Consider the following 23,840-nt stretch of genomic DNA (forward strand, 5'->3'; position numbering starts at 1 on the left):
CATAACGTACAAGCGTGTGACCTTGTTTCTGGGATTTGGTTATTACACCTTGGTCAATTCACAACAACAACAAAAAAGCCTTTTTTTTTTTGCACGTCAATTGTGAAAGGAAACGTTTACAACAGCCATCAAGGACCGCCACTTTGGAATTTTAGGGGCAATTGTGTCTATAAAATGCAAATTTTCTAGTGTTCTCACGGCTTACGGCCATACTACCCTGAGAACGCCCGATCTCGTCCGATCTCGGAAGCTAAGCAGGGTCGGGCCTGGTTAGTACTTGGATGGGAGACCGCCTGGGAATACCAGGTGCTGTAAGCTTTTCTTTTCTCACTTTACAACAGCCATAACGTACAAGCGTGTGACCTTGTTTCTGGGATTTGGTTATTACACCTTGGTCAATTCACAACCAAAAACCTTCGACAGTTACTCTCTGAGGTGTGACACCGGACAGACAGGTGGATGTTAATGAAGCATTAAGACATCGGAGGAGACTCGCCGGATGAGTGCCACAAGACCGTCAGGTGCTGAAAGCCTTTTTTTTTTTTTTTTTGCACGTCAATTGTGAAAGGAAACGTTCACAACAGCCATCAAGGACCGCCGCTTTGGAATTTTAGGGGCAATTGTGTCTATAAAATGCAAATTTTTTTAGTGTTCTCACGGTTTACGGCCATACTACCCTGAGAACGCCCGTTCAGGGTGTCCTCCGCCTACTGCCCGATGACTGCTGGGATAGGCTCCAGCACCCCCGTGGGGATAGGCTCCAGCACGCCCGCGACCCCCGTAGGGACAACAATGCGGTACAGAAAATGGATGGATATCAAGGTATCCTTATATATCAATATCAGTTATGGATTAATTTAACCACGAGAGGGGGTGCACCGTTCCTGGAGATACTGCAATACCAGGTCGATGCGTGGAGTGGACTGAGCAAGCCCCTATTCCATCTCCCTGTTCCAAAAATCAATTTAATATATGGTCCCCGGATAGGGGACGTATCAGATATTAAACTGATAAGAACAGATACTACACTTGATCTTAGCCAAAAGGCCGAGAAGCGATAACCCAATGAAGTCAAACGGGGACCAGATCATTTCCAGCACTACAACTTAAAGTGAGAGTGACAAACACAATTTTGCTATAAACACAGCACTTTAGGAAAAAAAATTCCAATAATGACCAAAATGTCATGCATGTTTAAAATCGAGTATATACATGTTTTGAAAGAAAAACAGTTGATGACGTTTCTCCGCTGAACTACTTTCATAATTTCTATGCTGCGACAATTTTACATAAATGTTGGAATAATCTCGGGGGGAGCCTTGGCCTGCCAGACCAGGAGGCCTTATCTTTTACGAGTTTACGACTCTCCTTTAAACTAAATGCTTTGTATTTAGTTTAAGGAATGTCTTTTGATCCCCGTCAGCCTTATGTATCCTTCCTGTCCTTATGTTACTTTTGTGTTTGTTTTGTAAGAGGCCTTCACTAACAATGAGCAGAGCTTCTTTGCATAGGCGAAATGTTCTTTGTTTAGTTTAAAGGGACTTCATTCCTTTTAGTTAACTATAGCCTTGATTCATAGATTGTAGTTGATCTGAACTGTTTTTCTTTGTTAAATGTTATATACAGTTTGGAGTAGTCACATATAAGTTATCCCATATTTACTCAATGTTCGTTTAAGGAACTGTATACCAGTTACCTGACATTTACTTAATATGTGTTGAAATGTTTAAGTAGGGATAGATATTATTATTATTATTATTATGTGTTGTGTTAGTTTACTAAGAAGATAAACTTAGCAAGGGTTTAGTTGCATTGTTCCACAGGTAAGCGTCATTCAACGTGCTTCAAGTTATCTGATCACACTCGAGGAGGAGTCAGCCACCCATGGAGAAGACAACTGGTTGAGGGAAGAGAACAGACTCTGCAATCCCAATGCGGGGGTCGAGGGCCAACAATTAAGTGCTAAATCACACCACACTACATTCCTTAGCTAATCAGCGTTGCTACAACCACTATCTCCCCTCCCTTTAGTGTAGCAACGCCTCTGTAACCAGGGCAACCAAAACATCTAAAAAAGGAGCACGTGGAGGAAGAACTCAGAACTGATGGAGATTGTAACTGAGCTTCCTTTCTCTATCGTTCTCCTCGCGAGTAAACTCATCCTGGTTGTCTTCTCCTCTTCATTCCAGCATGTGATGTAGTGTCTGATGATATTTAGACCCAACATTTATTTGGTCCTTCGAGCCGGATGCCAACATACTATATTATATTCCAGCTGACGACAGCAGAGATCCAGAAAGACCGCGCGCGAGAGGAACTCCATAGGTGAGATCCTAGAATCCCTTTCAAAGGCTGGCTGTCTGCTCGCTCGTCAGCTGGGATCTGAAGGTTGAAGGCAGTCCGAGGTGCAGAGGTGAGGAGAACCAGGGGGTGAGTTTTTGTTTTTTAAAAGAATGGTGCGACCGAGGGCTTGTCGTGCCCTATAAAAGTCCTAGGAAGAAGGAAAAAAGGCTCCAGCACGCCTGCGACGTGACCCCCGTGGGGACAACAAAGCGGTACAGAAAATGGATGGATATTTATCAAATACAACGGTATCCTTATATATCACAATATCAGTTATGGATTAATTTCACCACAAGAGGGGGTGCACCGCTCCTAGAGGTACTGCAATACCAGGACGATGCGTGGAGTGGACGGAGCAAGCCCCTATTCCATCTTCCCATCCTTCAATGATTGCCAAAAACACCATAGATTAATTAGATCTCAAAAGAACACTAAAATTGCTGCACAATGGCCCCAAAATAATATTTCTATTGCTTTGATCACAAACTGACGATGTAGTGTTTTACTGCATTGAGAATTCATTGACACCAATATGGTTTGCAGGAAGGCCTGAATTACATGTATTGTTTATTCTACTGGTTTGGTAGTGTCGGACACTTTAATATTCATCATTTTTAATATTGTGTATGATACACTTTGTAACATATTTGTAATCTTTATTAATTACCAAATAAAATATGTGAATGACAAAGCAATATGTTTATTTGCAAATTGAACTCCATGTGTAACATTTAAACCCAATAAATTATTGAATTGTGAAAGGAAACGTTTACAACAGCCATCAAGGACCACCGCTTTGGAATTTTAGAGGCAATTGTGTCTATAAAATGCAAATTTTCTAGTGTTCTCACGGCTTACGGCCATACTACCCTGAGAACGCCCGATCTCGTCCGATCTCGGAAGGTAAACAGGGTCGGGCCTGGTCAGTACTTGGATGGGAGACCGCCTGGGAATACCAGGTGCTGTAAGCTTTTCTTTTCTCACTTTACAACAGCCATAACGTACAAGCGTGTGACCTTGTTTCTGGGATTTGGTTATTACATCTTGGTCAATTCACAACCAAAAAAAGCGCCTTTTTTTTTTTTTGCACGTCAATTGTGAAAGGAAACGTTTACAACAGCCATCAAGGACCGCCGCTTTGGAATTTTAGGGGCAATTGTGTCTATGTAATGCAAATTTTCTTGTATTCTCACGGCTTACGGCCATACTACCCTGAGAACGCCCGATCTCGTCCGATCTCGGATGCTAAGCAGGGTCGGGCCTGGTTAGTACTTGGATGGGAGATCGCCTGGGAATACCAGGTGCTGTAAGCTTTTCTTTTCTCACTTTACAACAGCCATAACGTACAAGCGTGTGACCTTGTTTCTGGGATTTGGTTATTACACCTTGGTCAATTCACAACAACAACAAAAAAGCCTTTTTTTTTTTGCACGTCAATTGTGAAAGGAAACGTTTACAACAGCCATCAAGGACTGCCACTTTGGAATTTTAGGGGCAATTGTGTCTATAAAATGCAAATTTTCTAGTGTTCTCACGGCCTACGGCCATACTACCCTGAGAACGCCCGATCTCGTCCGATCTCGGAAGGTAAACAGGGTCGGGCCTGGTCAGTACTTGGATGGGAGACCGCCTGGGAATACCAAGTGCTGTAAGCTTTTCTTTTCTCACTTTACAACAGCCATAACGTACAAGCGTGTGACCTTGTTTCTGGGATTTGGTTATTACACCTTGGTCAATTCACAACCAAAAACCTTCGACAGTTACTCTCTGAGGTGTGACACCGGACAGACAGGTGGATGTTAATGAAGCATTAAGACATCGGAGGAGACTCGCCGGATGAGTGCCACAAGACCGTCAGGTGCTGAAAGCCTTTTTTTTTTTGCACGTCAATTGTGAAAGGAAACGTTCACAACAGCCATCAAGGACCGCCGCTTTGGAATTTTAGGGGCAATTGTGTCTATAAAATGCAAATTTTTTTAGTGTTCTCACGGTTTACGGCCATACTACCCTGAGAACGCCCGTTCAGGGTGTCCTCCGCCTACTGCCCGATGACTGCTGGGATAGGCTCCAGCACCCCCGTGGGGATAGGCTCCAGCACGCCCGCGACCCCCGTAGGGACAACAATGCGGTACAGAAAATGGATGGATATCAAGGTATCCTTATATATCAATATCAGTTATGGATTAATTTAACCACGAGAGGGGGTGCACCGTTCCTGGAGATACTGCAATACCAGGTCGATGCGTGGAGTGGACTGAGCAAGCCCCTATTTCATCTCCCTGTTCCAAAAATCAATATAATATATGGTCCCCGGATAGGGGACGTATCAAATATTAAACTGATAAGAACAGATACTACACTTGATCTTAGCCAAAAGGCTGAGAAGCGATAACCCAATGAAGTCAAACGGGGACCAGATCATTTCCAGCACTACAACTTAAAGTGAGAGTGACAAACACAATTTTGCTATAAACACAGCACTTTAGGAAAAAAAATTCCAATAATGACCAAAATGTCATGCATGTTTAAAATCGAGTATATACATGTTTTAAAAGAAAAACAGTTGATGACGTTTCTCCGCTGAACTACTTTCATAATTTCTATGCTGCGACAATTTTACATAAATGTTGGAATAATCTCGGGGGGAGCCTTGGCCTGCCAGACCAGGAGGCCTTATCTTTTACGAGTTTACGACTCTCCTTTAAACTAAATGCTTTGTATTTAGTTTAAGGAATGTCTTTTGATCCCCGTCAGCCTTATGTATCCTTCCTGTCCTTATGTTACTTTTGTGTTTGTTTTGTAAGAGGCCTTCACTAACAATGAGCAGAGCTTCTTTGCATAGGCGAAATGTTCTTTGTTTAGTTTAAAGGGACTTCATTCCTTTTAGTTAACTATAGCCTTGATTCATAGATTGTAGTTGATCTGAACTGTTTTTCTTTGTTAAATGTTGTATACAGTTTGGAGTAGTCACATATAAGTTATCCCATATTTACTCAATGTTCGTTTAAGGAACTGTATACCAGTTACCTGACATTTACTTAATATGTGTTGAAATGTTTAAGTAGGGATAGATATTATTATTATTATTATTATGTGTTGTGTTAGTTTACTAAGAAGATAAACTTAGCAAGGGTTTAGTTGCATTGTTCCACAGGTAAGCGTCATTCAACGTGCTTCAAGTTATCTGATCACACTCGAGGAGGAGTCAGCCACCCATGGAGAAGACAACTGGTTGAGGGAAGAGAACAGACTCTGCAATCCCAATGCGGGGGTCGAGGGCCAACAATTAAGTGCTAAATCACACCACACTACATTCCTTAGCTAATCAGCGTTGCTACAACCACTATCTCCCCTCCCTTTAGTGTAGCAACGCCTCTGTAACCAGGGCAACCAAAACATCTAAAAAAGGAGCACGTGGAGGAAGAACTCAGAACTGATGGAGATTGTAACTGAGCTTCCTTTCTCTATCGTTCTCCTCGCGAGTAAACTCATCCTGGTTGTCTTCTCCTCTTCATTCCAGCATGTGATGTAGTGTCTGATGATATTTAGACCCAACATTTATTTGGTCCTTCGAGCCGGATGCCAACATACTATATTATATTCCAGCTGACGACAGCAGAGATCCAGAAAGACCGCGCGCGAGAGGAACTCCATAGGTGAGATCCTAGAATCCCTTTCAAAGGCTGGCTGTCTGCTCGCTCGTCAGCTGGGATCTGAAGGTTGAAGGCAGTCCGAGGTGCAGAGGTGAGGAGAACCAGGGGGTGAGTTTTTTTTTTTTTAAAAGAATGGTGCGACCGAGGGCTTGTCGTGCCCTATAAAAGTCCTAGGAAGAAGGAAAAAAGGCTCCAGCACGCCTGCGACGTGACCCCCGTGGGGACAACAAAGCGGTACAGAAAATGGATGGATATTTATCAAATACAACGGTATCCTTATATATCACAATATCAGTTATGGATTAATTTCACCACAAGAGGGGGTGCACCGCTCCTAGAGGTACTGCAATACCAGGACGATGCGTGGAGTGGACGGAGCAAGCCCCTATTCCATCTTCCCATCATTCAATGATTGCCAAAAACACCATAGATTAATTAGATCTCAAAAGAACACTAAGATTGCTGCACAATGGCCCCAAAATAATATTTCTATTGCTTTGATCACAAACTGACGATGTAGGGTTTTACTGCATTGAGAATTCATTGACACCAATATGGTTTGCAGGAAGGCCTGAATTACATGTATTGTTTATTCTACTGGTTTGGTAGTGTCGGACACTTTAATATTTATCATTTTTAATATTGTGTATGATACACTTTGTAACATATTTGTAATCTTTATTAATTACCAAATAAAATATGTGAATGACAAAGCAATATGTTTATTTGCAAATTGAACTCCATGTGTAACATTTAAACCCAATAAATTATTGAATTGTGAAAGGAAACGTTTACAACAGCCATCAAGGACCACCGCTTTGGAATTTTAGAGGCAATTGTGTCTATAAAATGAAAATTTTCTAGTGTTCTCACGGCTTACGGCCATACTACCCTGAGAACGCCCGATCTCGTCCGATCTCGGAAGGTAAACAGGGTCGGGCCTGGTCAGTATTTGGATGGGAGACCGCCTGGGAATACCAGGTGCTGTAAGCTTTTCTTTTCTCACTTTACAACAGCCATAACGTACAAGCGTGTGACCTTGTTTCTGGGATTTGGTTATTACATCTTGGTCAATTCACAACCAAAAAAAGCGCCTTTTTTTTTTTTGCACGTCAATTGTGAAAGGAAACGTTTACAACAGCCATCAAGGACCGCCGCTTTGGAATTTTAGGGGCAATTGTGTCTATGTAATGCAAATTTTCTTGTATTCTCACGGCTTACGGCCATACTACCCTGAGAACGCCCAATCTCGTCCGATCTCGGATGCTAAGCAGGGTCGGGCCTGGTTAGTACTTGGATGGGAGACCGCCTGGGAATACCAGGTGCTGTAAGCTTTTCTTTTCTCACTTTACAACAGCCATAACGTACAAGCGTGTGACCTTGTTTCTGGGATTTGGTTATTACACCTTGGTCAATTCACAACAACAACAAAAAAGCCTTTTTTTTTTTGCACGTCAATTGTGAAAGGAAACGTTTACAACAGCCATCAAGGACCGCCACTTTGGAATTTTAGGGGCAATTGTGTCTATAAAATGCAAATTTTCTAATGTTCTCACGGCTTACGGCCATACTACCCTGAGAACGCCCGATCTCGTCCGATCTCGGAAGCTAAGCAGGGTCGGGCCTGGTTAGTACTTGGATGGGAGACCGCCTGGGAATACCAGGTGCTGTAAGCTTTTCTTTTCTCACTTTACAACAGCCATAACGTACAAGCGTGTGACCTTGTTTCTGGGATTTGGTTATTACACCTTGGTCAATTCACAACCAAAAACCTTCGACAGTTACTCTCTGAGGTGTGACACCGGACAGACAGGTGGATGTTAATGAAGCATTAAGACATCGGAGGAGACTCGCCGGATGAGTGCCACAAGACCGTCAGGTGCTGAAAGCCTTTTTTTTTTTTTTTTTTGCACGTCAATTGTGAAAGGAAACGTTCACAACAGCCATCAAGGACCGCCGCTTTAGAATTTTAGGGGCAATTGTGTCTATAAAATGCAAATTTTTTTAGTGTTCTCACGGTTTACGGCCATACTACCCTGAGAACGCCCGTTCAGGGTGTCCTCCGCCTACTGCCCGATGACTGCTGGGATAGACTCCAGCACCCCCGTGGGGATAGGCTCCAGCACGCCCGCGACCCCCGTAGGGACAACAATGCGGTACAGAAAATGGATGGATATCAAGGTATCCTTATATATCAATATCAGTTATGGATTAATTTAACCACGAGAGGGGGTGCACCGTTCCTGGAGATACTGCAATACCAGGTCGATAAGTGGAGTGGACTGAGCAAGCCCCTATTCCATCTCCCTGTTCCAAAAATCAATTTAATATATGGTCCCCGGATAGGGGACGTATCAGATATTAAACTGATAAGAACAGATACTACACTTGATCTTAGCCAAAAGGCCGAGAAGCGATAACCCAATGAAGTCAAACGGGGACCAGATCATTTCCAGCACTACAACTTAAAGTGAGAGTGACAAACACAATTTTGCTATAAACACAGCACTTTAGGAAAAAAAATTCCAATAATGACCAAAATGTCATGCATGTTTAAAATCGAGTATATACATGTTTTAAAAGAAAAACAGTTGATGACGTTTCTCCGCTGAACTACTTTCATAATTTCTATGCTGCGACAATTTTACATAAATGTTGGAATAATCTCGGGGGGAGCCTTGGCCTGCCAGACCAGGAGGCCTTATCTTTTACGAGTTTACGACTCTCCTTTAAACTAAATGCTTTGTATTTAGTTTAAGGAATGTCTTTTGATCCCCGTCAGCCTTATGTATCCTTCCTGTCCTTATGTTACTTTTGTGTTTGTTTTGTAAGAGGCCTTCACTAACAATGAGCAGAGCTTCTTTGCATAGGCGAAATGTTCTTTGTTTAGTTTAAAGGGACTTCATTCCTTTTAGTTAACTATAGCCTTGATTCATAGATTGTAGTTGATCTGAACTGTTTTTCTTTGTTAAATGTTATATACAGTTTGGAGTAGTCACATATAAGTTATCCCATATTTACTCAATGTTCGTTTAAGGAACTGTATACCAGTTACCTGACATTTACTTAATATGTGTTGAAATGTTTAAGTAGGGATAGATATTATTATTATTATTATTATGTGTTGTGTTAGTTTACTAAGAAGATAAACTTAGCAAGGGTTTAGTTGCATTGTTCCACAGGTAAGCGTCATTCAACGTGCTTCAAGTTATCTGATCACACTCGAGGAGGAGTCAGCCACCCATGGAGAAGACAACTGGTTGAGGGAAGAGAACAGACTCTGCAATCCCAATGCGGGGGTCGAGGGCCAACAATTAAGTGCTAAATCACACCACACTACATTCCTTAGCTAATCAGCGTTGCTACAACCACTATCTCCCCTCCCTTTAGTGTAGCAACGCCTCTGTAACCAGGGCAACCAAAACATCTAAAAAAGGAGCACGTGGAGGAAGAACTCAGAACTGATGGAGATTGTAACTGAGCTTCCTTTCTCTATCGTTCTCCTCGCGAGTAAACTCATCCTGGTTGTCTTCTCCTCTTCATTCCAGCATGTGATGTAGTGTCTGATGATATTTAGACCCAACATTTATTTGGTCCTTCGAGCCGGATGCCAACATACTATATTATATTCCAGCTGACGACAGCAGAGATCCAGAAAGACCGCGCGCGAGAGGAACTCCATAGGTGAGATCCTAGAATCCCTTTCAAAGGCTGGCTGTCTGCTCGCTCGTCAGCTGGGATCTGAAGGTTGAAGGCAGTCCGAGGTGCAGAGGTGAGGAGAACCAGGGGGTGAGTTTTTGTTTTTTAAAAGAATGGTGCGACCGAGGGCTTGTCGTGCCCTATAAAAGTCCTAGGAAGAAGGAAAAAAGGCTCCAGCACGCCTGCGACGTGACCCCCGTGGGGACAACAAAGCGGTACAGAAAATGGATGGATATTTATCAAATACAACGGTATCCTTATATATCACAATATCAGTTATGGATTAATTTCACCACAAGAGGGGGTGCACCGCTCCTAGAGGTACTGCAATACCAGGACGATGCGTGGAGTGGACGGAGCAAGCCCCTATTCCATCTTCCCATCATTCAATGATTGCCAAAAACACCATAGATTAATTAGATCTCAAAAGAACACTAAGATTGCTGCACAATGGCCCCAAAATAATATTTCTATTGCTTTGATCACAAACTGACGATGTAGTGTTTTACTGCATTGAGAATTCATTGACACCAATATGGTTTGCAGGAAGGCCTGAATTACATGTATTGTTTATTCTACTGGTTTGGTAGTGTCGGACACTTTAATATTCATCATTTTTAATATTGTGTATGATACACTTTGTAACATATTTGTAATCTTTATTAATTACCAAATAAAATATGTGAATGACAAAGCAATATGTTTATTTGCAAATTGAACTCCATGTGTAACATTTAAACCCAATAAATTATTGAATTGTGAAAGGAAACGTTTACAACAGCCATCAAGGACCACCGCTTTGGAATTTTAGAGGCAATTGTGTCTATAAAATGCAAATTTTCTAGTGTTCTCACGGCTTACGGCCATACTACCCTGAGAACGCCCGATCTCATCCGATCTCGTAAGGTAAACAGGGTCGGGCCTGGTCAGTACTTGGATGGGAGACCGCCTGGGAATACCAGGTGCTGTAAGCTTTTCTTTTCTCACTTTACAACAGCCATAACGTACAAGCGTGTGACCTTGTTTCTGGGATTTGGTTATTACATCTTGGTCAATTCACAACCAAAAAAAGCGCCTTTTTTTTTTTTTGCACGTCAATTGTGAAAGGAAACGTTTACAACAGCCATCAAGGACCGCCGCTTTGGAATTTTAGGGGCAATTGTGTCTATGTAATGCAAATTTTCTTGTATTCTCACGGCTTATGGCCATACTACCCTGAGAACGCCCGATCTCGTCCGATCTCGGATGCTAAGCAGGGTCGGGCCTGGTTAGTACTTGGATGGGAGACCGCCTGGGAATACCAGGTGCTGTAAGCTTTTCTTTTCTCACTTTACAACAGCCATAACGTACAAGCGTGTGACCTTGTTTCTGGGATTTGGTTATTACACCTTGGTCAATTCACAACAACAACAAAAAAGCCTTTTTTTTTTTGCACGTCAATTGTGAAAGGAAACGTTTACAACAGCCATCAAGGACCGCCACTTTGGAATTTTAGGGGCAATTGTGTCTATAAAATGCAAATTTTCTAGTGTTCTCACGGCCTACGGCCATACTACCCTGAGAACGCCCGATCTCGTCCGATCTCGGAAGGTAAACAGGGTCGGGCCTGGTCAGTACTTGGATGGGAGACCGCCTGGGAATACCAGGTGCTGTAAGCTTTTCTTTTCTCACTTTACAACAGCCATAACGTACAAGCGTGTGACCTTGTTTCTGGGATTTGGTTATTACACCTTGGTCAATTCACAACCAAAAACCTTCGACAGTTACTCTCTGAGGTGTGACACCGGACAGACAGGTGGATGTTAATGAAGCATTAAGACATCGGAGGAGACTCGCCGGATGAGTGCCACAAGACCGTCAGGTGCTGAAAGCCTTTTTTTTTTTTTTTTGCACGTCAATTGTGAAAGGAAACGTTCACAACAGCCATCAAGGACCGCCGCTTTGGAATTTTAGGGGCAATTGTGTCTATAAAATGCAAATTTTTTTAGTGTTCTCACGGTTTACGGCCATACTACCCTGAGAACGCCCGTTCAGGGTGTCCTCCGCCTACTGCCCGATGACTGCTGGGATAGGCTCCAGCACCCCCGTGGGGATAGGCTCCAGCACGCCCGCGACCCCCGTAGGGACAACAATGCGGTACAGAAAATGGATGGATATCAAGGTATCCTTATATATCAATATCAGTTATGGATTAATTTAACCACGAGAGGGGGTGCACCGTTCCTGGAGATACTGCAATACCAGGTCGATGCGTGGAGTGGACTGAGCAAGCCCCTATTCCATCTCCCTGTTCCAAAAATCAATATAATATATGGTCCCCGGATAGGGGACGTATCAGATATTAAACTGATAAGAACAGATACTACACTTGATCTTAGCCAAAAGGCTGAGAAGCGATAACCCAATGAAGTCAAACGGGGACCAGATCATTTCCAGCACTACAACTTAAAGTGAGAGTGACAAACACAATTTTGCTATAAACACAGCACTTTAGGAAAAAAAATTCCAATAATGACCAAAATGTCATGCATGTTTAAAATCGAGTATATACATGTTTTAAAAGAAAAACAGTTGATGACGTTTCTCCGCTGAACTACTTTCATAATTTCTATGCTGCGACAATTTTACATAAATGTTGGAATAATCTCGGGGGGAGCCTTGGCCTGCCAGACCAGGAGGCCTTATCTTTTACGAGTTTACGACTCTCCTTTAAACTAAATGCTTTGTATTTAGTTTAAGGAATGTCTTTTGATCCCCGTCAGCCTTATGTATCCTTCCTGTCCTTATGTTACTTTTGTGTTTGTTTTGTAAGAGGCCTTCACTAACAATGAGCAGAGCTTCTTTGCATAGGCGAAATGTTCTTTGTTTAGTTTAAAGGGACTTCATTCCTTTTAGTTAACTATAGCCTTGATTCATAGATTGTAGTTGATCTGAACTGTTTTTCTTTGTTAAATGTTGTATACAGTTTGGAGTAGTCACATATAAGTTATCCCATATTTACTCAATGTTGCAATCCCAATGCGGGGGTCGAGGGCCAACAATTAAGTGCTAAATCACACCACACTACATTCCTTAGCTAATCAGCGTTGCTACAACCACTATCTCCCCTCCCTTTAGTGTAGCAACGCCTCTGTAACCAGGGCAACCAAAACATCTAAAAAAGGAGCACGTGGAGGAAGAACTCAGAACTGATGGAGATTGTAACTGAGCTTCCTTTCTCTATCGTTCTCCTCGCGAGTAAACTCATCCTGGTTGTCTTCTCCTCTTCATTCCAGCATGTGATGTAGTGTCTGATGATATTTAGACCCAACATTTATTTGGTCCTTCGAGCCGGATGCCAACATACTATATTATATTCCAGCTGACGACAGCAGAGATCCAGAAAGACCGCGCGCGAGAGGAACTCCATAGGTGAGATCCTAGAATCCCTTTCAAAGGCTGGCTGTCTGCTCGCTCGTCAGCTGGGATCTGAAGGTTGAAGGCAGTCCGAGGTGCAGAGGTGAGGAGAACCAGGGGGTGAGTTTTTTTTTTTTTAAAAGAATGGTGCGACCGAGGGCTTGTCGTGCCCTATAAAAGTCCTAGGAAGAAGGAAAAAAGGCTCCAGCACGCCTGCGACGTGACCCCCGTGGGGACAACAAAGCGGTACAGAAAATGGATGGATATTTATCAAATACAACGGTATCCTTATATATCACAATATCAGTTATGGATTAATTTCACCACAAGAGGGGGTGCACCGCTCCTAGAGGTACTGCAATACCAGGACGATGCGTGGAGTGGACGGAGCAAGCCCCTATTCCATCTTCCCATCATTCAATGATTGCCAAAAACACCATAGATTAATTAGATCTCAAAAGAACACTAAGATTGCTGCACAATGGCCCCAAAATAATATTTCTATTGCTTTGATCACAAACTGACGATGTAGGGTTTTACTGCATTGAGAATTCATTGACACCAATATGGTTTGCAGGAAGGCCTGAATTACATGTATTGTTTATTCTACTGGTTTGGTAGTGTCGGACACTTTAATATTTATCATTTTTAATATTGTGTATGATACACTTTGTAACATATTTGTAATCTTTATTAATTACCAAATAAAATATGTGAATGACAAAGCAATATGTTTATTTGCAAATTGAACTCCATGTGTAACATTTAAACCCAATAAATTATTGAATTGTGAAAGGAAACGTTTACAACAGCCATCAAGGACCACCGCTTTGGAATTTTAGAGGCAATTGTGTCTATAAAATGCAAATTTTCTAGTGTTCTCACGGCTTACGGCCATACTACCCTGAGAACGCCCGATCTCGTCCGATCTCGGAAGGTAAACAGGGTCGGGCCTGGTCAGTACTTGGATGGGAGACCGCCTGGGAATACCAGGTGCTGTAAGCTTTTCTTTTCTCACTTTACAACAGCCATAACGTACAAGCGTGTGACCTTGTTTCTGGGATTTGGTTATTACATCTTGGTCAATTCACAACCAAAAAAAGCGCCTTTTTTTTTTTTGCACGTCAATTGTGAAAGGAAACGTTTACAACAGCCATCAAGGACCGCCGCTTTGGAATTTTAGGGGCAATTGTGTCTATGTAATGCAAATTTTCTTGTATTCTCACGGCTTACGGCCATACTACCCTGAGAACGCCCGATCTCGTCCGATCTCGGATGCTAAGCAGGGTCGGGCCTGGTTAGTACTTGGATGGGAGACCGCCTGGGAATACCAGGTGCTGTAAGCTTTTCTTTTCTCACTTTACAACAGCCATAACGTACAAGCGTGTGACCTTGTTTCTGGGATTTGGTTATTACACCTTGGTCAATTCACAACAACAACAAAAAAGCCTTTTTTTTTTTGCACGTCAATTGTGAAAGGAAACGTTTACAACAGCCATCAAGGACCGCCACTTTGGAATTTTAGGGGCAATTGTGTCTATAAAATGCAAATTTTCTAGTGTTCTCACGGCCTACGGCCATACTACCCTGAGAACGCCCGATCTCGTCCGATCTCGAAGCTAAGCAGGGTCGGGCCTGGTTAGTACTTGGATGGGAGACCGCCTGGGAATACCAGGTGCTGTAAGCTTTTCTTTTCTCACTTTACAACAGCCATAACGTACAAGCGTGTGACCTTGTTTCTGGGATTTGGTTATTACACCTTGGTCAATTCACAACCAAAAACCTTCGACAGTTACTCTCTGAGGTGTGACACCGGACAGACAGGTGGATGTTAATGAAACATTAAGACATCGGAGGAGACTCGCCGGATGAGTGCCACAAGACCGTCAGGTGCTGAAAGCCTTTTTTTTTTTTTTTTTGCACGTCAATTGTGAAAGGAAACGTTCACAACAGCCATCAAGGACCGCCGCTTTGGAATTTTAGGGGCAATTGTGTCTATAAAATGCAAATTTTTTTAGTGTTCTCACGGTTTACGGCCATACTACCCTGAGAACGCCCGTTCAGGGTGTCCTCCGCCTACTGCCCGATGACTGCTGGGATAGGCTCCAGCACCCCCGTGGGGATAGGCTCCAGCACGCCCGCGACCCCCGTAGGGACAACAATGCGGTACAGAAAATGGATGGATATCAAGGTATCCTTATATATCAATATCAGTTATGGATTAATTTAACCACGAGAGGGGGTGCACCGTTCCTGGAGATACTGCAATACCAGGTCAATGCGTGGAGTGGACTGAGCAAGCCCCTATTCCATCTCCCTGTTCCAAAAATCAATATAATATATGGTCCCCGGATAGGGGACGTATCAGATATTAAACTGATAAGAACAGATACTACACTTGATCTTAGCCAAAAGGCCGAGAAGCGATAACCCAATGAAGTCAAACGGGGACCAGATCATTTCCAGCACTACAACTTAAAGTGAGAGTGACAAACACAATTTTGCTATAAACACAGCACTTTAGGAAAAAAAATTCCAATAATGACCAAAATGTCATGCATGTTTAAAATCGAGTATATACATGTTTTAAAAGAAAAACAGTTGATGACGTTTCTCCGCTGAACTACTTTCATAATTTCTATGCTGCGACAATTTTACATAAATGTTGGAATAATCTCGGGGGGAGCCTTGGCCTGCCAGACCAGGAGGCCTTATCTTTTACGAGTTTACGACTCTCCTTTAAACTAAATGCTTTGTATTTAGTTTAAGGAATGTCTTTTGATCCCCGTCAGCCTTATGTATCCTTCCTGTCCTTATGTTACTTTTGTGTTTGTTTTGTAAGAGGCCTTCACTAACAATGAGCAGAGCTTCTTTGCATAGGCGAAATGTTCTTTGTTTAGTTTAAAGGGACTTCATTCCTTTTAGTTAACTATAGCCTTGATTCATAGATTGTAGTTGATCTGAACAGTTTTTCTTTGTTAAATGTTATATACAGTTTGGAGTAGTCACATATAAGTTATCCCATATTTACTCAATGTTCGTTTAAGGAACTGTATACCAGTTACCTGACATTTACTTAATATGTGTTGAAATGTTTAAGTAGGGATAGATATTATTATTATTATTATGTGTTGTGTTAGTTTACTAAGAAGATAAACTTAGCAAGGGTTTAGTTGCATTGTTCCACAGGTAAGCGTCATTCAACGTGCTTCAAGTTATCTGATCACACTCGAGGAGGAGTCAGCCACCCATGGAGAAGACAACTGGTTGAGGGAAGAGAACAGACTCTGCAATCCCAATGCGGGGGTCGAGGGCCAACAATTAAGTGCTAAATCACACCACACTACATTCCTTAGCTAATCAGCGTTGCTACAACCACTATCTCCCCTCCCTTTAGTGTAGCAACGCCTCTGTAACCAGGGCAACCAAAACATCTAAAAAAGGAGCACGTGGAGGAAGAACTCAGAACTGATGGAGATTGTAACTGAGCTTCCTTTCTCTATCGTTCTCCTCGCGAGTAAACTCATCCTGGTTGTCTTCTCCTCTTCATTCCAGCATGTGATGTAGTGTCTGATGATATTTAGACCCAACATTTATTTGGTCCTTCGAGCCGGATGCCAACATACTATATTATATTCCAGCTGACGACAGCAGAGATCCAGAAAGACCGCGCGCGAGAGGAACTCCATAGGTGAGATCTTAGAATCCCTTTCAAAGGCTGGCTGTCTGCTCGCTCGTCAGCTGGGATCTGAAGGTTGAAGGCAGTCCGAGGTGCAGAGGTGAGGAGAACCAGGGGGTGAGTTTTTTTTTTTTTAAAAGAATGGTGCGACCGAGGGCTTGTCGTGCCCTATAAAAGTCCTAGGAAGAAGGAAAAAAGGCTCCAGCACGCCTGCGACGTGACCCCCGTGGGGACAACAAAGCGGTACAGAAAATGGATGGATATTTATCAAATACAACGGTATCCTTATATATCACAATATCAGTTATGGATTAATTTCACCACAAGAGGGGGTGCACCGCTCCTAGAGGTACTGCAATACCAGGACGATGCGTGGAGTGGACGGAGCAAGCCCCTATTCCATCTTCCCATCATTCAATGATTGCCAAAAACACCATAGATTAATTAGATCTCAAAAGAACACTAAGATTGCTGCACAATGGCCCCAAAATAATATTTCTATTGCTTTGATCACAAACTGACGATGTAGGGTTTTACTGCATTGAGAATTCATTGACACCAATATGGTTTGCAGGAAGGCCTGAATTACATGTATTGTTTATTCTACTGGTTTGGTAGTGTCGGACACTTTAATATTTATCATTTTTAATATTGTGTATGATACACTTTGTAACATATTTGTAATCTTTATTAATTACCAAATAAAATATGTGAATGACAAAGCAATATGTTTATTTGCAAATTGAACTCCATGTGTAACATTTAAACCCAATAAATTATTGAATTGTGAAAGGAAACGTTTACAACAGCCATCAAGGACCACCGCTTTGGAATTTTAGAGGCAATTGTGTCTATAAAATGCAAATTTTCTAGTGTTCTCACGGCTTACGGCCATACTACCCTGAGAACGCCCGATCTCGTCCGATCTCGGAAGGTAAACAGGGTCGGGCCTGGTCAGTACTTGGATGGGAGACCGCCTGGGAATACCAGGTGCTGTAAGCTTTTCTTTTCTCACTTTACAACAGCCATAACGTACAAGCGTGTGACCTTGTTTCTGGGATTTGGTTATTACATCTTGGTCAATTCACAACCAAAAAAAGCGCCTTTTTTTTTTTTGCACGTCAATTGTGAAAGGAAACGTTTACAACAGCCATCAAGGACCGCCGCTTTGGAATTTTAGGGGCAATTGTGTCTATGTAATGCAAATTTTCTTGTATTCTCACGGCTTACGGCCATACTACCCTGAGAACGCCCGATCTCGTCCGATCTCGGATGCTAAGCAGGGTCGGGCCTGGTTAGTACTTGGATGGGAGACCGCCTGGGAATACCAGGTGCTGTAAGCTTTTCTTTTCTCACTTTACAACAGCCATAACGTACAAGCGTGTGACCTTGTTTCTGGGATTTGGTTATTACACCTTGGTCAATTCACAACAACAACAAAAAAGCCTTTTTTTTTTTGCACGTCAATTGTGAAAGGAAACGTTTACAACAGCCATCAAGGACCGCCACTTTGGAATTTTAGGGGCAATTGTGTCTATAAAATGCAAATTTTCTAGTGTTCTCACAGCTTACGGCCATACTACCCTGAGAACGCCCGATCTCGTCCGATCTCGGAAGCTAAGCAGGGTCGGGCCTGGTTAGTACTTGGATGGGAGACCGCCTGGGAATACCAGGTGCTGTAAGCTTTTCTTTTCTCACTTTACAACAGCCATAACGTACAAGCGTGTGACCTTGTTTCTGGGATTTGGTTATTACACCTTGGTCAATTCACAACCAAAAACCTTCGACAGTTACTCTCTGAGGTGTGACACCGGACAGACAGGTGGATGTTAATGAAGCATTAAGACATCGGAGGAGACTCGCCGGATGAGTGCCACAAGACCGTCAGGTGCTGAAAGCCTTTTTTTTTTTTTTTTTGCACGTCAATTGTGAAAGGAAACGTTCACAACAGCCATCAAGGACCGCCGCTTTGGAATTTTAGGGGCAATTGTGTCTATAAAATGCAAATTTTTTTAGTGTTCTCACGGTTTACGGCCATACTACCCTGAGAACGCCCGTTCAGGGTGTCCTCCGCCTACTGCCCGATAACTGCTGGGATAGGCTCCAGCACCCCCGTGGGGATAGGCTCCAGCACGCCCGCGACCCCCGTAGGGACAACAATGCGGTACAGAAAATGGATGGATATCAAGGTATCCTTATATATCAATATCAGTTATGGATTAATTTAACCACGAGAGGGGGTGCACCGTTCCTGGAGATACTGCAATACCAGGTCGATGCGTGGAGTGGACTGAGCAAGCCCCTATTCCATCTCCCTGTTCCAAAAATCAATTTAATATATGGTCCCCGGATAGGGGACGTATCAGATATTAAACTGATAAGAACAGATACTACACTTGATCTTAGCCAAAAGGCCGAGAAGCGATAACCCAATGAAGTCAAACGGGGACCAGATCATTTCCAGCACTACAACTTAAAGTGAGAGTGACAAACACAATTTTGCTATAAACACAGCACTTTAGGAAAAAAAATTCCAATAATGACCAAAATGTCATGCATGTTTAAAATCGAGTATATACATGTTTTAAAAGAAAAACAGTTGATGACGTTTCTCCGCTGAACTACTTTCATAATTTCTATGCTGCGACAATTTTACATAAATGTTGGAATAATCTCGGGGGGAGCCTTGGCCTGCCAGACCAGGAGGCCTTATCTTTTACGAGTTTACGACTCTCCTTTAAACTAAATGCTTTGTATTTAGTTTAAGGAATGTCTTTTGATCCCCGTCAGCCTTATGTATCCTTCCTGTCCTTATGTTACTTTTGTGTTTGTTTTGTAAGAGGCCTTCACTAACAATGAGCAGAGCTTCTTTGCATAGGCGAAATGTTCTTTGTTTAGTTTAAAGGGACTTCATTCCTTTTAGTTAACTATAGCCTTGATTCATAGATTGTAGTTGATCTGAACTGTTTTTCTTTGTTAAATGTTATATACAGTTTGGAGTAGTCACATATAAGTTATCCCATATTTACTCAATGTTCGTTTAAGGAACTGTATACCAGTTACCTGACATTTACTTAATATGTGTTGAAATGTTTAAGTAGGGATAGATATTATTATTATTATTATTATGTGTTGTGTTAGTTTACTAAGAAGATAAACTTAGCAAGGGTTTAGTTGCATTGTTCCACAGGTAAGCGTCATTCAACGTGCTTCAAGTTATCTGATCACACTCGAGGAGGAGTCAGCCACCCATGGAGAAGACAACTGGTTGAGGGAAGAGAACAGACTCTGCAATCCCAATGCGGGGGTCGAGGGCCAACAATTAAGTGCTAAATCACACCACACTACATTCCTTAGCTAATCAGCGTTGCTACAACCACTATCTCCCCTCCCTTTAGTGTAGCAACGCCTCTGTAACCAGGGCAACCAAAACATCTAAAAAAGGAGCACGTGGAGGAAGAACTCAGAACTGATGGAGATTGTAACTGAGCTTCCTTTCTCTATCGTTCTCCTCGCGAGTAAACTCATCCTGGTTGTCTTCTCCTCTTCATTCCAGCATGTGATGTAGTGTCTGATGATATTTAGACCCAACATTTATTTGGTCCTTCGAGCCGGATGCCAACATACTATATTATATTCCAGCTGACGACAGCAGAGATCCAGAAAGACCGCGCGCGAGAGGAACTCCATAGGTGAGATCCTAGAATCCCTTTCAAAGGCTGGCTGTCTGCTCGCTCGTCAGCTGGGATCTGAAGGTTGAAGGCAGTCCGAGGTGCAGAGGTGAGGAGAACCAGGGGGTGAGTTTTTGTTTTTTAAAAGAATGGTGCGACCGAGGGCTTGTCGTGCCCTATAAAAGTCCTAGGAAGAAGGAAAAAAGGCTCCAGCACGCCTGCGACGTGACCCCCGTGGGGACAACAAAGCGGTACAGAAAATGGATGGATATTTATCAAATACAACGGTATCCTTATATATCACAATATCAGTTATGGATTAATTTCACCACAAGAGGGGGTGCACCGCTCCTAGAGGTACTGCAATACCAGGACGATGCGTGGAGTGGACGGAGCAAGCCCCTATTCCATCTTCCCATCCTTCAATGATTGCCAAAAACACCATAGATTAATTAGATCTCAAAAGAACACTAAAATTGCTGCACAATGGCCCCAAAATAATATTTCTATTGCTTTGATCACAAACTGACGATGTAGTGTTTTACTGCATTGAGAATTCATTGACACCAATATGGTTTGCAGGAAGGCCTGAATTACATGTATTGTTTATTCTACTGGTTTGGTAGTGTCGGACACTTTAATATTCATCATTTTTAATATTGTGTATGATACACTTTGTAACATATTTGTAATCTTTATTAATTACCAAATAAAATATGTGAATGACAAAGCAATATGTTTATTTGCAAATTGAACTCCATGTGTAACATTTAAACCCAATAAATTATTGAATTGTGAAAGGAAACGTTTACAACAGCCATCAAGGACCACCGCTTTGGAATTTTAGAGGCAATTGTGTCTATAAAATGCAAATTTTCTAGTGTTCTCACGGCTTACGGCCATACTACCCTGAGAACGCCCGATCTCGTCCGATCTCGGAAGGTAAACAGGGTCGGGCCTGGTCAGTACTTGGATGGGAGACCGCCTGGGAATACCAGGTGCTGTAAGCTTTTCTTTTCTCACTTTACAACAGCCATAACGTACAAGCGTGTGACCTTGTTTCTGGGATTTGGTTATTACATCTTGGTCAATTCACAACCAAAAAAAGCGCCTTTTTTTTTTTTTGCACGTCAATTGTGAAAGGAAACGTTTACAACAGCCATCAAGGACCGCCGCTTTGGAATTTTAGGGGCAATTGTGTCTATGTAATGCAAATTTTCTTGTATTCTCACGGCTTACGGCCATACTACCCTGAGAACGCCCGATCTCGTCCGATCTCGGATGCTAAGCAGGGTCGGGCCTGGTTAGTACTTGGATGGGAGATCGCCTGGGAATACCAGGTGCTGTAAGCTTTTCTTTTCTCACTTTACAACAGCCATAACGTACAAGCGTGTGACCTTGTTTCTGGGATTTGGTTATTACACCTTGGTCAATTCACAACAACAACAAAAAAGCCTTTTTTTTTTTGCACGTCAATTGTGAAAGGAAACGTTTACAACAGCCATCAAGGACTGCCACTTTGGAATTTTAGGGGCAATTGTGTCTATAAAATGCAAATTTTCTAGTGTTCTCACGGCCTACGGCCATACTACCCTGAGAACGCCCGATCTCGTCCGATCTCGGAAGGTAAACAGGGTCGGGCCTGGTCAGTACTTGGATGGGAGACCGCCTGGGAATACCAAGTGCTGTAAGCTTTTCTTTTCTCACTTTACAACAGCCATAACGTACAAGCGTGTGACCTTGTTTCTGGGATTTGGTTATTACACCTTGGTCAATTCACAACCAAAAACCTTCGACAGTTACTCTCTGAGGTGTGACACCGGACAGACAGGTGGATGTTAATGAAGCATTAAGACATCGGAGGAGACTCGCCGGATGAGTGCCACAAGACCGTCAGGTGCTGAAAGCCTTTTTTTTTTTGCACGTCAATTGTGAAAGGAAACGTTCACAACAGCCATCAAGGACCGCCGCTTTGGAATTTTAGGGGCAATTGTGTCTATAAAATGCAAATTTTTTTAGTGTTCTCACGGTTTACGGCCATACTACCCTGAGAACGCCCGTTCAGGGTGTCCTCCGCCTACTGCCCGATGACTGCTGGGATAGGCTCCAGCACCCCCGTGGGGATAGGCTCCAGCACGCCCGCGACCCCCGTAGGGACAACAATGCGGTACAGAAAATGGATGGATATCAAGGTATCCTTATATATCAATATCAGTTATGGATTAATTTAACCACGAGAGGGGGTGCACCGTTCCTGGAGATACTGCAATACCAGGTCGATGCGTGGAGTGGACTGAGCAAGCCCCTATTTCATCTCCCTGTTCCAAAAATCAATATAATATATGGTCCCCGGATAGGGGACGTATCAAATATTAAACTGATAAGAACAGATACTACACTTGATCTTAGCCAAAAGGCTGAGAAGCGATAACCCAATGAAGTCAAACGGGGACCAGATCATTTCCAGCACTACAACTTAAAGTGAGAGTGACAAACACAATTTTGCTATAAACACAGCACTTTAGGAAAAAAAATTCCAATAATGACCAAAATGTCATGCATGTTTAAAATCGAGTATATACATGTTTTAAAAGAAAAACAGTTGATGACGTTTCTCCGCTGAACTACTTTCATAATTTCTATGCTGCGACAATTTTACATAAATGTTGGAATAATCTCGGGGGGAGCCTTGGCCTGCCAGACCAGGAGGCCTTATCTTTTACGAGTTTACGACTCTCCTTTAAACTAAATGCTTTGTATTTAGTTTAAGGAATGTCTTTTGATCCCCGTCAGCCTTATGTATCCTTCCTGTCCTTATGTTACTTTTGTGTTTGTTTTGTAAGAGGCCTTCACTAACAATGAGCAGAGCTTCTTTGCATAGGCGAAATGTTCTTTGTTTAGTTTAAAGGGACTTCATTCCTTTTAGTTAACTATAGCCTTGATTCATAGATTGTAGTTGATCTGAACTGTTTTTCTTTGTTAAATGTTGTATACAGTTTGGAGTAGTCACATATAAGTTATCCCATATTTACTCAATGTTCGTTTAAGGAACTGTATACCAGTTACCTGACATTTACTTAATATGTGTTGAAATGTTTAAGTAGGGATAGATATTATTATTATTATTATTATGTGTTGTGTTAGTTTACTAAGAAGATAAACTTAGCAAGGGTTTAGTTGCATTGTTCCACAGGTAAGCGTCATTCAACGTGCTTCAAGTTATCTGATCACACTCGAGGAGGAGTCAGCCACCCATGGAGAAGACAACTGGTTGAGGGAAGAGAACAGACTCTGCAATCCCAATGCGGGGGTCGAGGGCCAACAATTAAGTGCTAAATCACACCACACTACATTCCTTAGCTAATCAGCGTTGCTACAACCACTATCTCCCCTCCCTTT

The 23,840-nt window shown here is 42.5% G+C and overlaps 25 non-coding genes and 7 pseudogenes across 25 annotated transcripts; 19 read left to right on the plus strand and 13 right to left on the minus strand.

Annotated features, from left to right (window-relative positions):
- Window positions 1-199: 199 nt before the first annotated feature.
- Window positions 200-318, plus strand: LOC147056464 (5S ribosomal RNA). Its single transcript, XR_015066307.1, has one exon. It is a non-coding gene; the product is annotated as a 5S ribosomal RNA (ribosomal RNA).
- Window positions 319-868: 550 nt separating this feature from the next.
- On the minus strand, window positions 869-1,059 carry LOC147056465 (U2 spliceosomal RNA). Its single transcript, XR_015066255.1, has one exon. It is a non-coding gene; the product is annotated as a U2 spliceosomal RNA (small nuclear RNA).
- A 1,580-nt stretch (window positions 1,060-2,639) lies between these two features.
- LOC147056466 (U2 spliceosomal RNA) lies at window positions 2,640-2,806 on the minus strand (annotated as a pseudogene).
- Window positions 2,807-3,195: 389 nt separating this feature from the next.
- Window positions 3,196-3,314, plus strand: LOC147056467 (5S ribosomal RNA). The gene has a single exon (XR_015066180.1). It is a non-coding gene; the product is annotated as a 5S ribosomal RNA (ribosomal RNA).
- A 223-nt stretch (window positions 3,315-3,537) lies between these two features.
- Window positions 3,538-3,656, plus strand: LOC147056468 (5S ribosomal RNA). Its single transcript, XR_015066196.1, has one exon. It is a non-coding gene; the product is annotated as a 5S ribosomal RNA (ribosomal RNA).
- A 223-nt stretch (window positions 3,657-3,879) lies between these two features.
- On the plus strand, window positions 3,880-3,998 carry LOC147056469 (5S ribosomal RNA). The gene has a single exon (XR_015066230.1). It is a non-coding gene; the product is annotated as a 5S ribosomal RNA (ribosomal RNA).
- Window positions 3,999-4,542: 544 nt separating this feature from the next.
- Window positions 4,543-4,733, minus strand: LOC147056470 (U2 spliceosomal RNA). The gene has a single exon (XR_015066273.1). It is a non-coding gene; the product is annotated as a U2 spliceosomal RNA (small nuclear RNA).
- A 1,581-nt stretch (window positions 4,734-6,314) lies between these two features.
- On the minus strand, window positions 6,315-6,481 carry LOC147056471 (U2 spliceosomal RNA; annotated as a pseudogene).
- Window positions 6,482-6,870: 389 nt separating this feature from the next.
- On the plus strand, window positions 6,871-6,989 carry LOC147056472 (5S ribosomal RNA). Its single transcript, XR_015066207.1, has one exon. It is a non-coding gene; the product is annotated as a 5S ribosomal RNA (ribosomal RNA).
- Window positions 6,990-7,211: 222 nt separating this feature from the next.
- On the plus strand, window positions 7,212-7,330 carry LOC147056473 (5S ribosomal RNA). The gene has a single exon (XR_015066218.1). It is a non-coding gene; the product is annotated as a 5S ribosomal RNA (ribosomal RNA).
- Window positions 7,331-7,553: 223 nt separating this feature from the next.
- LOC147056474 (5S ribosomal RNA) lies at window positions 7,554-7,672 on the plus strand. Its single transcript, XR_015066308.1, has one exon. It is a non-coding gene; the product is annotated as a 5S ribosomal RNA (ribosomal RNA).
- Window positions 7,673-8,223: 551 nt separating this feature from the next.
- LOC147056475 (U2 spliceosomal RNA) lies at window positions 8,224-8,414 on the minus strand. Its single transcript, XR_015066275.1, has one exon. It is a non-coding gene; the product is annotated as a U2 spliceosomal RNA (small nuclear RNA).
- Window positions 8,415-9,994: 1,580 nt separating this feature from the next.
- Window positions 9,995-10,161, minus strand: LOC147056476 (U2 spliceosomal RNA; annotated as a pseudogene).
- Window positions 10,162-10,550: 389 nt separating this feature from the next.
- LOC147056477 (5S ribosomal RNA) lies at window positions 10,551-10,669 on the plus strand. The gene has a single exon (XR_015066217.1). It is a non-coding gene; the product is annotated as a 5S ribosomal RNA (ribosomal RNA).
- A 223-nt stretch (window positions 10,670-10,892) lies between these two features.
- On the plus strand, window positions 10,893-11,011 carry LOC147056478 (5S ribosomal RNA). The gene has a single exon (XR_015066186.1). It is a non-coding gene; the product is annotated as a 5S ribosomal RNA (ribosomal RNA).
- Window positions 11,012-11,234: 223 nt separating this feature from the next.
- LOC147056479 (5S ribosomal RNA) lies at window positions 11,235-11,353 on the plus strand. Its single transcript, XR_015066214.1, has one exon. It is a non-coding gene; the product is annotated as a 5S ribosomal RNA (ribosomal RNA).
- A 549-nt stretch (window positions 11,354-11,902) lies between these two features.
- LOC147056480 (U2 spliceosomal RNA) lies at window positions 11,903-12,093 on the minus strand. The gene has a single exon (XR_015066266.1). It is a non-coding gene; the product is annotated as a U2 spliceosomal RNA (small nuclear RNA).
- Window positions 12,094-13,421: 1,328 nt separating this feature from the next.
- LOC147056481 (U2 spliceosomal RNA) lies at window positions 13,422-13,588 on the minus strand (annotated as a pseudogene).
- Window positions 13,589-13,977: 389 nt separating this feature from the next.
- LOC147056482 (5S ribosomal RNA) lies at window positions 13,978-14,096 on the plus strand. Its single transcript, XR_015066181.1, has one exon. It is a non-coding gene; the product is annotated as a 5S ribosomal RNA (ribosomal RNA).
- Window positions 14,097-14,318: 222 nt separating this feature from the next.
- Window positions 14,319-14,437, plus strand: LOC147056483 (5S ribosomal RNA). Its single transcript, XR_015066161.1, has one exon. It is a non-coding gene; the product is annotated as a 5S ribosomal RNA (ribosomal RNA).
- Window positions 14,438-14,660: 223 nt separating this feature from the next.
- LOC147056484 (5S ribosomal RNA) lies at window positions 14,661-14,778 on the plus strand (annotated as a pseudogene).
- A 550-nt stretch (window positions 14,779-15,328) lies between these two features.
- On the minus strand, window positions 15,329-15,519 carry LOC147056485 (U2 spliceosomal RNA). The gene has a single exon (XR_015066265.1). It is a non-coding gene; the product is annotated as a U2 spliceosomal RNA (small nuclear RNA).
- Window positions 15,520-17,097: 1,578 nt separating this feature from the next.
- Window positions 17,098-17,264, minus strand: LOC147056486 (U2 spliceosomal RNA; annotated as a pseudogene).
- Window positions 17,265-17,653: 389 nt separating this feature from the next.
- On the plus strand, window positions 17,654-17,772 carry LOC147056487 (5S ribosomal RNA). Its single transcript, XR_015066182.1, has one exon. It is a non-coding gene; the product is annotated as a 5S ribosomal RNA (ribosomal RNA).
- A 222-nt stretch (window positions 17,773-17,994) lies between these two features.
- LOC147056488 (5S ribosomal RNA) lies at window positions 17,995-18,113 on the plus strand. The gene has a single exon (XR_015066162.1). It is a non-coding gene; the product is annotated as a 5S ribosomal RNA (ribosomal RNA).
- Window positions 18,114-18,336: 223 nt separating this feature from the next.
- On the plus strand, window positions 18,337-18,455 carry LOC147056489 (5S ribosomal RNA). The gene has a single exon (XR_015066309.1). It is a non-coding gene; the product is annotated as a 5S ribosomal RNA (ribosomal RNA).
- A 550-nt stretch (window positions 18,456-19,005) lies between these two features.
- On the minus strand, window positions 19,006-19,196 carry LOC147056490 (U2 spliceosomal RNA). The gene has a single exon (XR_015066256.1). It is a non-coding gene; the product is annotated as a U2 spliceosomal RNA (small nuclear RNA).
- A 1,580-nt stretch (window positions 19,197-20,776) lies between these two features.
- Window positions 20,777-20,943, minus strand: LOC147056491 (U2 spliceosomal RNA; annotated as a pseudogene).
- A 389-nt stretch (window positions 20,944-21,332) lies between these two features.
- Window positions 21,333-21,451, plus strand: LOC147056492 (5S ribosomal RNA). Its single transcript, XR_015066183.1, has one exon. It is a non-coding gene; the product is annotated as a 5S ribosomal RNA (ribosomal RNA).
- A 223-nt stretch (window positions 21,452-21,674) lies between these two features.
- LOC147056493 (5S ribosomal RNA) lies at window positions 21,675-21,793 on the plus strand. Its single transcript, XR_015066197.1, has one exon. It is a non-coding gene; the product is annotated as a 5S ribosomal RNA (ribosomal RNA).
- A 223-nt stretch (window positions 21,794-22,016) lies between these two features.
- Window positions 22,017-22,135, plus strand: LOC147056494 (5S ribosomal RNA). The gene has a single exon (XR_015066232.1). It is a non-coding gene; the product is annotated as a 5S ribosomal RNA (ribosomal RNA).
- A 544-nt stretch (window positions 22,136-22,679) lies between these two features.
- On the minus strand, window positions 22,680-22,870 carry LOC147056495 (U2 spliceosomal RNA). The gene has a single exon (XR_015066274.1). It is a non-coding gene; the product is annotated as a U2 spliceosomal RNA (small nuclear RNA).
- Between the last annotated feature and the right edge of the window lie 970 nt (window positions 22,871-23,840).

Source organism: Syngnathus leptorhynchus, chromosome 5, assembly GCF_054491065.1.
Source record: "Syngnathus leptorhynchus isolate UIUO chromosome 5, UIUO_Slep, whole genome shotgun sequence".
NCBI lineage: Eukaryota > Metazoa > Chordata > Actinopteri > Syngnathiformes > Syngnathidae > Syngnathus > Syngnathus leptorhynchus.